Source organism: Leopardus geoffroyi, chromosome A3, assembly GCF_018350155.1.
Source record: "Leopardus geoffroyi isolate Oge1 chromosome A3, O.geoffroyi_Oge1_pat1.0, whole genome shotgun sequence".
Taxonomy (NCBI): domain Eukaryota; kingdom Metazoa; phylum Chordata; class Mammalia; order Carnivora; family Felidae; genus Leopardus; species Leopardus geoffroyi.
In genome coordinates, this window is record NC_059336.1 from 106,140,047 (window position 1) to 106,151,932 (window position 11,886).

General features: G+C 38.9%; 1 long non-coding RNA gene across 1 annotated transcript in view; it reads left to right on the forward strand.

Annotated features, from left to right (window-relative positions):
- Positions 1-6,450, forward strand: part of LOC123581189 — a 94,785-nt gene extending 88,335 nt beyond the window's left edge. The window contains exon 4 of the long non-coding RNA XR_006703652.1: positions 5,860-6,450. This is a non-coding gene — a long non-coding RNA (uncharacterized LOC123581189). The remainder of the gene's footprint in view (positions 1-5,859) is intronic.
- The last annotated feature ends 5,436 nt before the right edge of the window (positions 6,451-11,886 follow it).

Below are 11,886 nucleotides of genomic sequence, written 5' to 3' on the forward strand. Positions count from 1 at the left end.
TAAAAATATTTATCTTTTGAGAGACAGAGTGTGAGCAGGGGAGAGGCAGAGATTGAGAGGGAGTCCCAGAATCCGAAGCAGGCTCCAGGCTCTGAGCTGCCAGCACAGAGCCCAACATGGGACTTGAACTCATGAACCGTAAGATCATGATCTGAGCCGAAGTCCGGTCAGATGCCCAACCAATTGAGCCACCCAGGAGCCCCTATTTGCATGGTACTTTTAACCCTGAGTCTAGCATGAACAGCTGCTTGATGCTGACTTTATTATTACTATTATTTTAGAGAGCAAGAGAGTGTGTGTGCATAGGAGAGAGGGACAGAGGGAGAGAGAGAGAGAGAGAGAGAGAGAGAATCTTAAGCAGGCTCGATGCTCAGTGACAAGCCCAAGGCAGGTCTTGATCCCAAGACCCTGGGATCATGACCTGAACTGAAACCAAGAGTCAGACACTCAATCAACTGAGCCACCCAGGTGCTCCGATGCTGACTTTTACAGTTGCTCTAATTCTGAGACAAGTTGGCCCAATACATTTGCTAGGTATACATGATTGACTTTATTGTGCAAATTTCAAATGCTTTATTATGCTCCCCCAATAAATTCTTTGGTTTGGAATTACCTGTTATTGATATACATCATATCTTAAGGCTAAAGAAAGGAGTTATCTTTTTATTAATGTAAAATATGGTTCTTCCTAAACATGTAACCAAATGCTAAACACATAATGAAAAGAATAGCTATGGAGCGTTTACTGTGTGGCAGGTACTTTGCATATGTCATTGCATATATGGCCTATGAGAATGCTGTGATGTAGGTATTATTATTCCCATACTACAGAAGGGAATATGAAATTTCAGAAAGGATAAGTAACCTGACTTCAGGTCACACAGCTTGTAAGTGTCAGAGCTGAAATGTCAACCCAGGTTATATCGCTACAGATTTCCAGCAATTAACCCCTCTGCTATACCGCTTCTGGCTTGAGGAGCTTCCACATTGTTATCTTGTCCGGTGTCAGTCTGTGTGTGTTGCTTGGGCTGGTGCCATCAGGTAGGAATGCCTAAGGAAATCCTTGGTGCAATGACACTATCTTGACCAATACCGAAGAGTGAATATTCTCCAAAGGGTAGAGAGCATCAGGCTGGAAATAGGTAGGGTTTTCAGGTGGCCCATTCTTTACATTAGCAAGCAGACTTTTTCTTTTTTTTAACATTTATTTATTTTTTGAGAGACAGAGAGAGACAGAGCACGAGCAGGGGAGGTGCAGAGAGAGAGGGAGACACAGAATCCGAAGCAGGCTCCAGGCTCTGAGCTGTCAGCCCAGAGCCCGACGCGGGGCTCGAACTCACAAACCGTGAGATCATGACCTGAGCCGAAGTCGGACACTCAACTGACTGAGCCACCCAGGCGCCCCTCAAGCAGACTTTGAATGCTAGAATTGCAATGCTTTCCTGTAATTTAAATCTAAAGGATGCTTTATTTTTGTAAATATGCTAAATAGGATCAAATTACTTTTTCAGAAAATCAAATTAAAATGTTACCATTATTTAAAATTTTATATAGTTTTTCAGGGTGCCTGGGTGGCTCAGTCAGTTAAGTGTCCAATTCTTGGTTTTGGCTTAGGTCATTATCTCACGGTTTATAGTTTTGAGCCCCAACTCGGACTCTGCACTGGAAGCCTGCTTGGTATTCTCTTTCTCTCTCTCTCTCTCTGCTACTGATTTAAAAGACTGTTAAGGGTAAGCCTATGATCATAATGCTAACATGATGTTGAAGCAAAAGGTGTAGGGGTGCCTGGGTGGCTCAGTTGGTTAAGCGTCCAACTTCAGCTCAGGTTATGATCTCACGGTTCATGAGTTCAAGCCCTGAGTCGGGCTCTGTGTTGACAGCTCAGAGCCTGGAGCCTGCTGTGGATTCTGTGTCTCCCTCTCTCTGCCCCACCCTTGCTCTCACTCTGTCTCTGTCTCTGTCTCTCTCTCTTTCAAATATAAAATAAACATTAAAAAAAAATAAAAAGGTGTACAATTCAGAAATTTAGCTGAAAATATAGGTGCATTTTGTGAACAGTAGTTTTAATTTTAACAAGGACACATATAGCTTCAGTCATGGTGAAGCTATATGCTATATAGCATATAGCTATATGCTATAATCTTTGGAACAACCCAAAGATTATATGCATTGTTTTAAATATATTGTATTATTACTGCCTGAAGGTGGGACGTCTTGATGAAAAACATACCAAATCTGATTTTACAAACCCTCAGCTAGAGCATGGGAATTGCAATGAAATGCTGTTAAGGCAATTAGATTTAATTTTGGCAAGTTATGAAATATTAATACAGGTAAGAAAAAAACCAGAGATCCTCAAATAAAGAGCAAATCTTTTTTTTTTTAATTTTTTTAATGTTTATTTATTTTTGAGACAGAGAGAGACAGAGCATGAACGGGGGAGGGGCAGAGAGAGAGGGAGACACAGAACTGGAAGCAGGCTCCAGGCTCTGAGCCATCAGCCCAGAGCCCGACGCGGGGCTCGAACTCACGGACTGTGAGATCGTGACCTGAGCTGAAGTCGGACGCTTAACCGACTGAGCCACCCAGGCGCCCCATAAAGAGCAAATCTTGATCTTTGTTGCTTACTATAAATGATGTTAGCAAAGGTTTACAAAAACGGAAACAAAATGACCAAGTCCCTGAACTCTTTTCAGTGGTTATTTCACTTTGAAAGGGATTCTATTTTTTTTTTTTTTCAACGTTTATTTATTTTTGGGACAGAGAGAGACAGAGCATGAACGGGGGAGGGGCAGAGAGAGAGGGAGACACAGAATCGGAAACAGGCTCCAGGCTCTGAGCCATCAGCCCAGAGCCCGACGCGGGGCTCGAACTCCCGGACCGCGAGATCGTGACCTGGCTGAAGTCGGACGCTTAACCGACTGCGCCACCCAGGCACCCCTGAAAGGGATTCTAAAAACGTATTTAAAAATTTAGAGAAAATTTTTATGGTGAAATAGAAAAAAAAACTGTGTGATAAATATCCAGCAAAAGTATAATTCCAGTAAAATACAAGGAAATTTGAATAATGGAACAAAAATGTTTGCATCACTATGAAGATTTGCATATGTATAATCTGAAACCTGGTTTCTATAGACTGTTTTCTGGCCACTCTATACTAATGTATCATCTTGTTTAGAGGCAAATTTGAACAAAGATATCAAAATATTTCTCTTTTCTCAGTTTTCTTTATAATAAACCATTCCAGAAAAATTTTCAAGACGATGAATTTATGAAATAGTGCATAGATCCAGATATTGTTTTAAGGGAAACTAAAAGTCACTATATAAGTGATAGCAAGTTATATAATTAAAATATTTTGTGTTTCCAGCTAATTTACCATATATGACAACACTAATTTACTATATGTGACCTCATTACAATTTTCAGCTTGGTATGTAAAATCCATGGTTTGTTTCCAAGCCAAGTATTGCCTTAAGAATTTCACCGGGGGGGCGCCTGGGTGGCTCAGTCGGTTGAGCGTCCGACTTCAGCTCAGGTCACGATCTCACGGTTCGTGAGTTCGAGCCCCACGTCAGGCTCTGGGCTGATGGCTCAGAGCCTGGAGCCTGCTTCCGATTGTGTCTCCCTCTCTCTCTGCCCCTCCCCCATTCATGCTCTGTCTCTCTCTGTCTCAAAAATAAACATTAAAAAAAAATTAAAAAAAAAAAAAAGAATTTCACTGGTGATTTCGATGGTTACTACCTTAACAGGATGTTTCCCTAAATTGAAATAGCCAAATTTGGCATCACCGTGAACAATTTTGATTATAGTTACATAATTAACTATTTGTTGAAATGAAGGACAAGAAATATAGATTTTTATGGATTAAATTTATGATAAATAATTATGAGGTGTCTTTACTGTATTATCCACCTGAATGTGATCAGTTCATCAAGATATGCAGCCAGACATGTACCATCAGTTGTCTGTGATGTTTTGCCAACTTTTAGTCATTAAAAACCAGAGCTTTGAGCACATTTTTCAATTTTGATGCTACAAATGTCTTATTTGTCAAGAAAGGAGGATAGGACATGCTATATTTATTAGTTTTTAGCTTGATTTATAACTTTTAAATATTTAGACATATGGTATCTTGGGTGGGCTTGAATGCTGGGCTGACTTCCAGATGAATGGGCACGTGGCTTGGAGGAAAAGGCTTGGGAGCCCACACCTGGAGGGAAGATTAGGAAATGAATTTGGGGTTAAACTGAGAATTCTTCACATCTGAAGGTAGTGTCAACCCAGCACTCCTGTCTGCTAGGTTAGCAGTTCTCAAACTTGGTTGCCTATGAAAATAATCTGGGAAGCATTAAAAATGCCTATGCCCAGGCCCCACTGTCAAGAGCTTCTGATTTAGCGGTCTTGGTTGAGACCTAGGCATCAGCATTTAAAATTTTAAAAAATATTTATTTATTTTTGAGAGAGAGAAAGAGAGAGCAGGGGAGGGGGAGAGAGAGAGACACACACAGAATCCATGAAGCAGGCTCCAGGCTTTGAGCTGTCAGCACAGAGCCCAATGTGGGGCTCAAATTCATGAACCACGAGATCATGACCTGAGCTGAAGTCAGATGCTTAAGCGACTGAGCCACTCAGGCGCCCCTTAAAAAATATTTTTTTTAATGTTTATTTATAAGCATCAACATTTCTTAAAAAAGCTCTCCAGGTGATTCTAATGTGCAGTCCGGGCTGAGAAGAGTTATCAGTAGCTTAGCTAGCAAACAACATCCTGACAGGTTGAATGAGCTTTGCAGCCAGGTTATATACTATGGCCACATTTTGGTTACATTATGTCAGGCCTGAGTCATACTCAGGTTGGACAGGGCTGGAACAAGAGACTGTCATTAATGGAGAACCAGCAAATGAGCCTCAGGTTCATTCATTCGACGGGTATTTATTTTGTTTCTATAATATTTTAGGAACTAAGTTTAGGGAATAAGGATAAAGGAATAAGGGGAACAGATATGTAAACAAAATCAATACAGTGTTACAAATATTATAGTAAAAGTGTATATGGAGTACAGGAAGGATACACTTCCATATACGAAGGAAGGATAGATGACAAGGGTCTTAACTGAGTCTTGAAAGACATGGGGTCATCACCGGGCTGTTGCAGTTGATGACCAGGAGTTTGTATCCCTACAAACTTCTTGAATTGGGCAGGATGGGAACCCCAGGTGTATTGAGAGCAGGAACAGACCTCTGGGCACAGCCAAGTGGGAGAAACAGGAATGGAGGCTTTGAGAGGATGACCGGCTGACTGCTTTTTGTTCTGGAACCACTTTTTAACAGAGCCTGGATGCATTTTCTGAGCAATATCTTAAAGCATGTTCAAATTGGGGTTTTAGGAGCGCTTTCCAAGAGCTCCAATGGAATGGGAAAGGAATCCAGTTCCAGATCCTTAACTTCCATATGTATTTTTCCTGGCTTCCCTGCTAAAAAGCAGGTGATTGAACCATTCTCCCAGTAGCTTCAAGCTGTTTCTCCTCTCCCACAATCACCTTCCATGCTTTCCACAGGCAAATGGTGACTCCTTGCTCTTTCAAATCTCCCTGTGATGTAACCTCAGAGGCACCAAATAAAGGGATTCTTTGAAACATCAGTTCCAGGGAGCTCCTTTAATGATTAATCAAAGAACCATAAACCTGCCTTCTGGTTTTGTATCTTAAACACATTTCTCTTAAAGGTAAAACACAGTGTTAGACAAGGGTATTTTTGGCCCATTTGGTGATGTTTTGAATCCTAATATATTGCACAGTGAGGAAGTTGGAGTGAAGGCAACATTACTTTAATCATCGATCTTGCTTCTTCTGTCCCCAGACTAATGAATCCCTCTTGGAGGAAAATTCCAGAAGAAAGAAGCAAAGAGAGCATGAAAGAAATCCTGAATTCTAAAATGGCTATTTTCGAAGGTTTAACATAAGCAGTTCCTTTCAACTATTCTCACACTCATTCTAGGGTGCCTCATTAGCTACAAAAAATGCACATTTAACTAGTGGAACCAATTAGTGATGCTGATTCTTTTCATCTTTTTTGAGATTACCAAGTTATTCAAGATACATTTAACAAATATATGGATAAAACATGTGTGATTTATTTTCAATTGCTCTGGGTCAATAAAAGACTTAAATGCATATTATCAAATCAAATCAAATCATGGATTGATTAAATCTATTGCTTATCTTACTTCATCTTATTAAATATTTAATATTTTCTGTTACCTACTAATAAAAATACAAAGTTATATGATGAACTGATTAGTTTGTTTTCTTTAGTAGTATATATCTTTCTCTGTCACTGAATAGATAGGAAAAGTTTGATTACAATGTTTAATAAGTTATTTCTGCTTTTTAAATGTGGAATTTTATTTATTTTTTCCCAAAACCTGAACACCAGAGTTTGAGAACGCATGCACACACTGAAAGAATATTATTATTTTGATCATACTTCTTGCTTCGTAAAAAAACTTGCAATTTTTGCTACTCATTACTTTCTGCTATTACAAATTAAGGAAACAGAGGGGCACCTGGGTGGCTCAGTCGGTTAAGCGGCCGATTTCGGCTCAGGGCATGATCTCACGTCCGTGAGTTCGAGCCCCGCGTCGGGCTCTGTGCTGACAGCTTGGAGCCTGGAGCCTGCTTCGGATTCTGTGTCTCCCTCTCTCTCTGACCTCCCCCGTTCATGCTCTGTCTCTCTGTCTCAAAAATAAATAAACATTAAAAAAAAGTTTAAAAAAAAACAAATTAAGGAAACAGAAACAGTACATTGATTAATCATCTTGTTCTCCAACTTTCATTTTTAAAAATTTTAAACAAGTTTTTACATATTTATTAAAGTAATATCTATACCCAACGTGGGGCTTGAAATCACAACCCTGAGGTCAGGAGTCACATGCTCTTCCAACTGAGCCAGCCAGGCGCCCTGTTATTTTATAACTTTTAAAGCCAGGGATAATTAATTATACAGGTTTATATCACTTTAATATTGATTTGGTTGTTATTTCCCATAAATAGAATGAGCTCATCTAGGGTCCAAAGTTTTAGCATAAACATAAAAGAAACACAATGATATTAAATTCTTTTATCAGAAACTATTGCATGGGTAAAAATATATTCAGATTATCACGAGTTCCATTTTTCCTAAACCTTTTTTAGTATATTGGTTTAAACAGGTGGTTCTAAGTGACTGAGTAAAAGGTATACTTGTTAGTCACTTGACAAGTCTTGGAAAAGCATTTTTGCTATACTTTTCAGAAAAAAACAAACAAATGCTATTGCAAGATGGCAGCTTTCTAATTCGTTACTTTCAACTACTTTGAAGAAAACGTTTGAGTTGTCTGTCACCTATTGCTCATTAAAAATGCTTTGGAAGATGGGGTGCCTGGGTGGCTCAGTCGGCTGAGTCTCTGACTCTTGGTTTTGGCTCAGGTCGTGATCTCACGGTTTGTGAGATTGAGCCCCGCATCAGGCTCTGTGCTGACAGTGCAGAGCCAGCTTGGAATTCTCTCTCTCTGGCCCTCCCCCATTTGCTATCTCTGTCTCTCTATCAAAAATAAATAAATAAACTTAAAAAAATGCTTTGGAAGAATACCACTGTGATCCTTGGCATGTAACTCAGGAGTAGTTGGAAGAAGTAACATTCCTAATAACAAAATTCCTACTTCTAGCCACCCCTCCTACAGACAAGTTTCTTAATGCTTACTACTATTACAATGAAAAACAGAACAGAATTGTTCCAAAATTCTATCTTTCTGGCAATGGGCACATGAATTAATTGGAAAATTAAGACTAGTTCTTAAGACATGCATTTCTTTTTATTTGGGGGCAAGGGCCTGGCTGGCTCAGTCAAAAGAGCATGTGACTCTTGATCTCAGGGTTGTGAGTTCGAGCCCCACTTTGGGCATAGAGATTGCTGAAATAAACTTAAAAAAAAAGAAATGCATTTCTAATGACATTTTACTTTTTATGTGAATGTGTTTATGTTTACGTAAATGTTTTTATGTTTAATGTTTTGATCAATTGTGTACTAAATAATAATACAGTGACAGTTCACTTGAGAAATATTTTTACCATTTAGCCTTACTTAGGGTCACAAGAATTTTTTTTTAAGTTTATTGATTTATTTTTTAGAGAGAGAGAGAGAGAGAGAGAGAGAAAGAGAACCAGCAGGGGAGGGCCAAAGAGAGAGGGACAGAAGATCTGAAGCGGGCTCTTGTGCTGACATCAGAGAGACTGATGTGGGGCTTGAACTCATGAACCGTGATATCATGACCTGAGTCGAAGCTGGATGCTTAACTGACTGAGCCACCCAGGCACCCCAAGAAATTTTTTTAAAGAATTAAATTTAAGTTGCATATTTGGTGTGAGAAGTATGAAATGGTGATGAGTAAGACTTTCAACTATAAAAATATTCCATTAGGGGCAAAATCCTGTGGGAGAAGTAATGGAAATACAAGTTCAAGCAGAAAAAAGAATGACAAAAAATTTGTCTGTTAAACACTAGGTTGCTAATGTAATTAAAAATTATTTTATAATTGTACAGAGTAAAATTAATTATTTTAGTGTGCGGTTTTAAGAGTTTTGTTAAATGCATAGAGTCATGCAATCCCCACCACAATAAAAATACAGAGCGTGCCCCATCACTGCCTCCCCTTTCCTTCCTTTGCCCATCTGTAGATAACCCTTCTGCTAAACTCCTCCCCCCTCTCCCCACCCCCCCCACAACTACTGATCTGTTGCAAGTCACTATAGTTTTGCCTTTTCCAGAATGTCATACAAATGGGCTCGTACAGTACGTGTCCTTTCATGTCTGACTTCTTTCATTTAACACAGTGCGCTGGGGATTCATCATGCTGTAGTGTGTACTAATTATTCATTTCTTTGTATTACCAAGGTGTATTTGATCATACGATGTGCCACAGTTTGCTGATCCACTCGCTACAGAACATCAGGGTTGTTCTCAGTTTGGATTGTTAAGAGTTAGCCTCTGTAGACATAGTTTTTCATTCCTCTTGGTTGAATACTAAGAAGAGGATTGTTGCTTTATATGAAAAACATGTATTTCAGAAACTACCAAATTGCTTTCCAAAGTGGCTGTACTATTTTGCATTCCCACCAGCAATGTGTTTTTTTCTTTTTTCAATTTTAATTCTGGTAAGTCTCTAGTAGCATGTCATTGTGGTTTTAATTTGCATTTACTTGTTGAGGATCTTTTTGTGTGATTACTTGACACCCACGTATTTTTAGCGAAATGTCTGTTCAAGGCCTGGCCCAATTTTTAATTGGGTTGTTTGGTTTTTTATTGCTGAGTTTTAAGAGTTTGTTTTTTTTAACGTATCCTGGACATAGATCCTTTGCGTGGGATTGTGTTGACTCCGTAGATCAACGTGAGAAGAATTAACATCTTAAGAATGTTGTCTTCCAACTCGTGAACACTGTATACCTCTTGTGTCTTCATGTATACCGGGTCTTACTTGATACCCCTTGTCTTTTATTGTTTTCAGGATATGGGGATGGCACACATTTTGTTAGACTTGTACCCACGTATTCTGTTATCGGAAATGGTATTTTAAAAAATTTTAATGTTTAAGTGTTCATTGCTGATATATGGAAGCATATTGATTGTGTAACCTGGGACCTAGCTAAACTCATTTACCAGCTCTAGGAGTATTTTAGTAGATTGTGTGGAATTTTCTATGTAGATGATCGTGTCATCTGTGAATAGAAGGACTTGTATTTTCATCTTTCTAATCTGTATGCCTTTTATTTCTTTTACTTGCCCTATTGTAGAAACAAGGACTTCTGATAGAGCACTGAATAGGAGTGTTGAGAGTGGTCATCCCCGTCATACTCTCCTGATCTTAAGGAGACAGCATTCACCTTCAGTATGATTAAGTATGACACTAGGTGTAGGATTTTTTGTGAATGCCCTTTAGCCGGTTAAGAAAGTTCCATTCTGGGGTGCCTGGGTAGCTCAGTCGGTTTGGCATCTGACTTCGGTTCAGGTCATGGTCTCATGGTTTGTGAGTTGGAGCCCCGCATTGGGCTCTGTGCTGACAGCTCAGAGCCTGGAGCCTGCTTCGGATTCTGTGTTTCCCCTTCTCTCTGCCCCTCCCATGCTCATGCTCTGTCTCTCAATAATAAATAAATGTTAAAAAAAAAAAAAAAGAAAGAAAATTCCATTCTGGGGCACCTGGGTGGCTCAGTCAGTTGAGCAACCGACTTCGGCTTGGGTCATGATCTCACGGTCCATAAGTTCCAACCCCAGATCAGGCTCTGTGCTGACAGTGCAGAGCTTAAAGCCTGCTTCAGCTTCTGTGTCTCCCTCTCTCTCTCTGTCCCTCCCCACTCACGCTCTGTCTCTCTCTCTCTCTCTCTCAAAATAAATAAACATTACAAAAAATTAAAAAAAAAAAAATGAAAGTCCCATTCTATTCCTACTCTGCTGAGAGGTTTTATCAGAATGAATGTTGAGTTTTGTCCAATGACTTTTCTGATGATATTTTTCTTCTTTAATCTGTTGATGTGGTGAACTATGTGGATAGATTTTTGAATGTTGAACCAGCCCCACACTCCTGGGATAAACCTCTCTTGGTCATGATGTATTATTCCCCTTCTAAAATTTTTGGAGAATTTTTATGTATACATTTATAAGAAATATTGATCTGTAGCTTTCTTTTTTGTACTTACCATCTTTGTGTGATTTGGGTATTGGAGACCCACAAGATGAGTTGGCAATTGTTCCATTTTCTTATTTTCTCTTAAAGAGCTTGTGTAGAATTGGCATTATTTTTTTCCTTAAATGTTTGGTGTCATCAATCAGTCAAACTATTTGATCCCAGAGAGTGCTTTGATAGAAGCTTTTAAACTAAAAATTCAATTTCTTTACTAGAAATAGGATTATTCAGGCCATCCATTATTTTTTTATTAAGTGTAAGTAGTTTATGTTTTTCAAGGAATTGGTCCATTTCATCTAAGTTGTTGAATTTATGGGCATAAAATTATTCAGAGTATTTCCTTATGATCCTTTTAATGTTGTAGTGCTGCAATGACATTTCCTCTTTCATTTTTGACAATGGTCCTTTTCATCTATCTTGATCAGTGTGGCTAGCCATTTTTCGATTTTGTTGATGTTCTCAAAGAATCAGCTTTTGTTTATCAATTTTTTTTTCTATTTGTCTATTTTCAGTCTCTTTAGATTCTGTTCTTATTTTTGCTACTTCCTTCTTGCTTTGGGTTTCAATATTCTCTTTATTTACTAGTTTCGTAAGGTGGAAGCTTAGATAATTGATTTGAGACTCCTATTTTCTTTTTTTCTTTCTTTTTTAAAGAGCAGCCTTTTTTTTTTTTTTTTTTTTTTTAATGTTTATTTTGAAAGAGAGAGACAGAGTGTGAGCTGGGGATGGGCAGAGAGAGAGGGAAACAGAATCCGAAGCAGGCTCCAGGCTCTGAGCTGTCAGCACAGAGCAGATGCAGTACTCGAACTCACAAACTATGAGATCATGACCTGAGCCGAGGTCGGTTGCTTGACTGACTGAGCCACTCAGGCACCCCTTTTCTAATATGTTTTAAATGCTTTAAATTTCCCTCTAAGCATTACCTTAGCTGCAACCTGCAAATTCTGAGAAGCTAGCTTTTTATTTTCACTCCATTCAAGATATTTCCTAATTATCCTTAAGTTCACTTTAACCCATGAATTACTATGTATCAGTTGCATTGTTTGCAAATACTTAGGGTGGGAAGGGACACAGGGGGAATGATAAGTCAACTTCAATGGAAGAGAGAGGAAGAATGTGAGGGTACAGGCTCAATTTAGCTGCATTATTATTTCTTTTGATGTCAGGAGTGC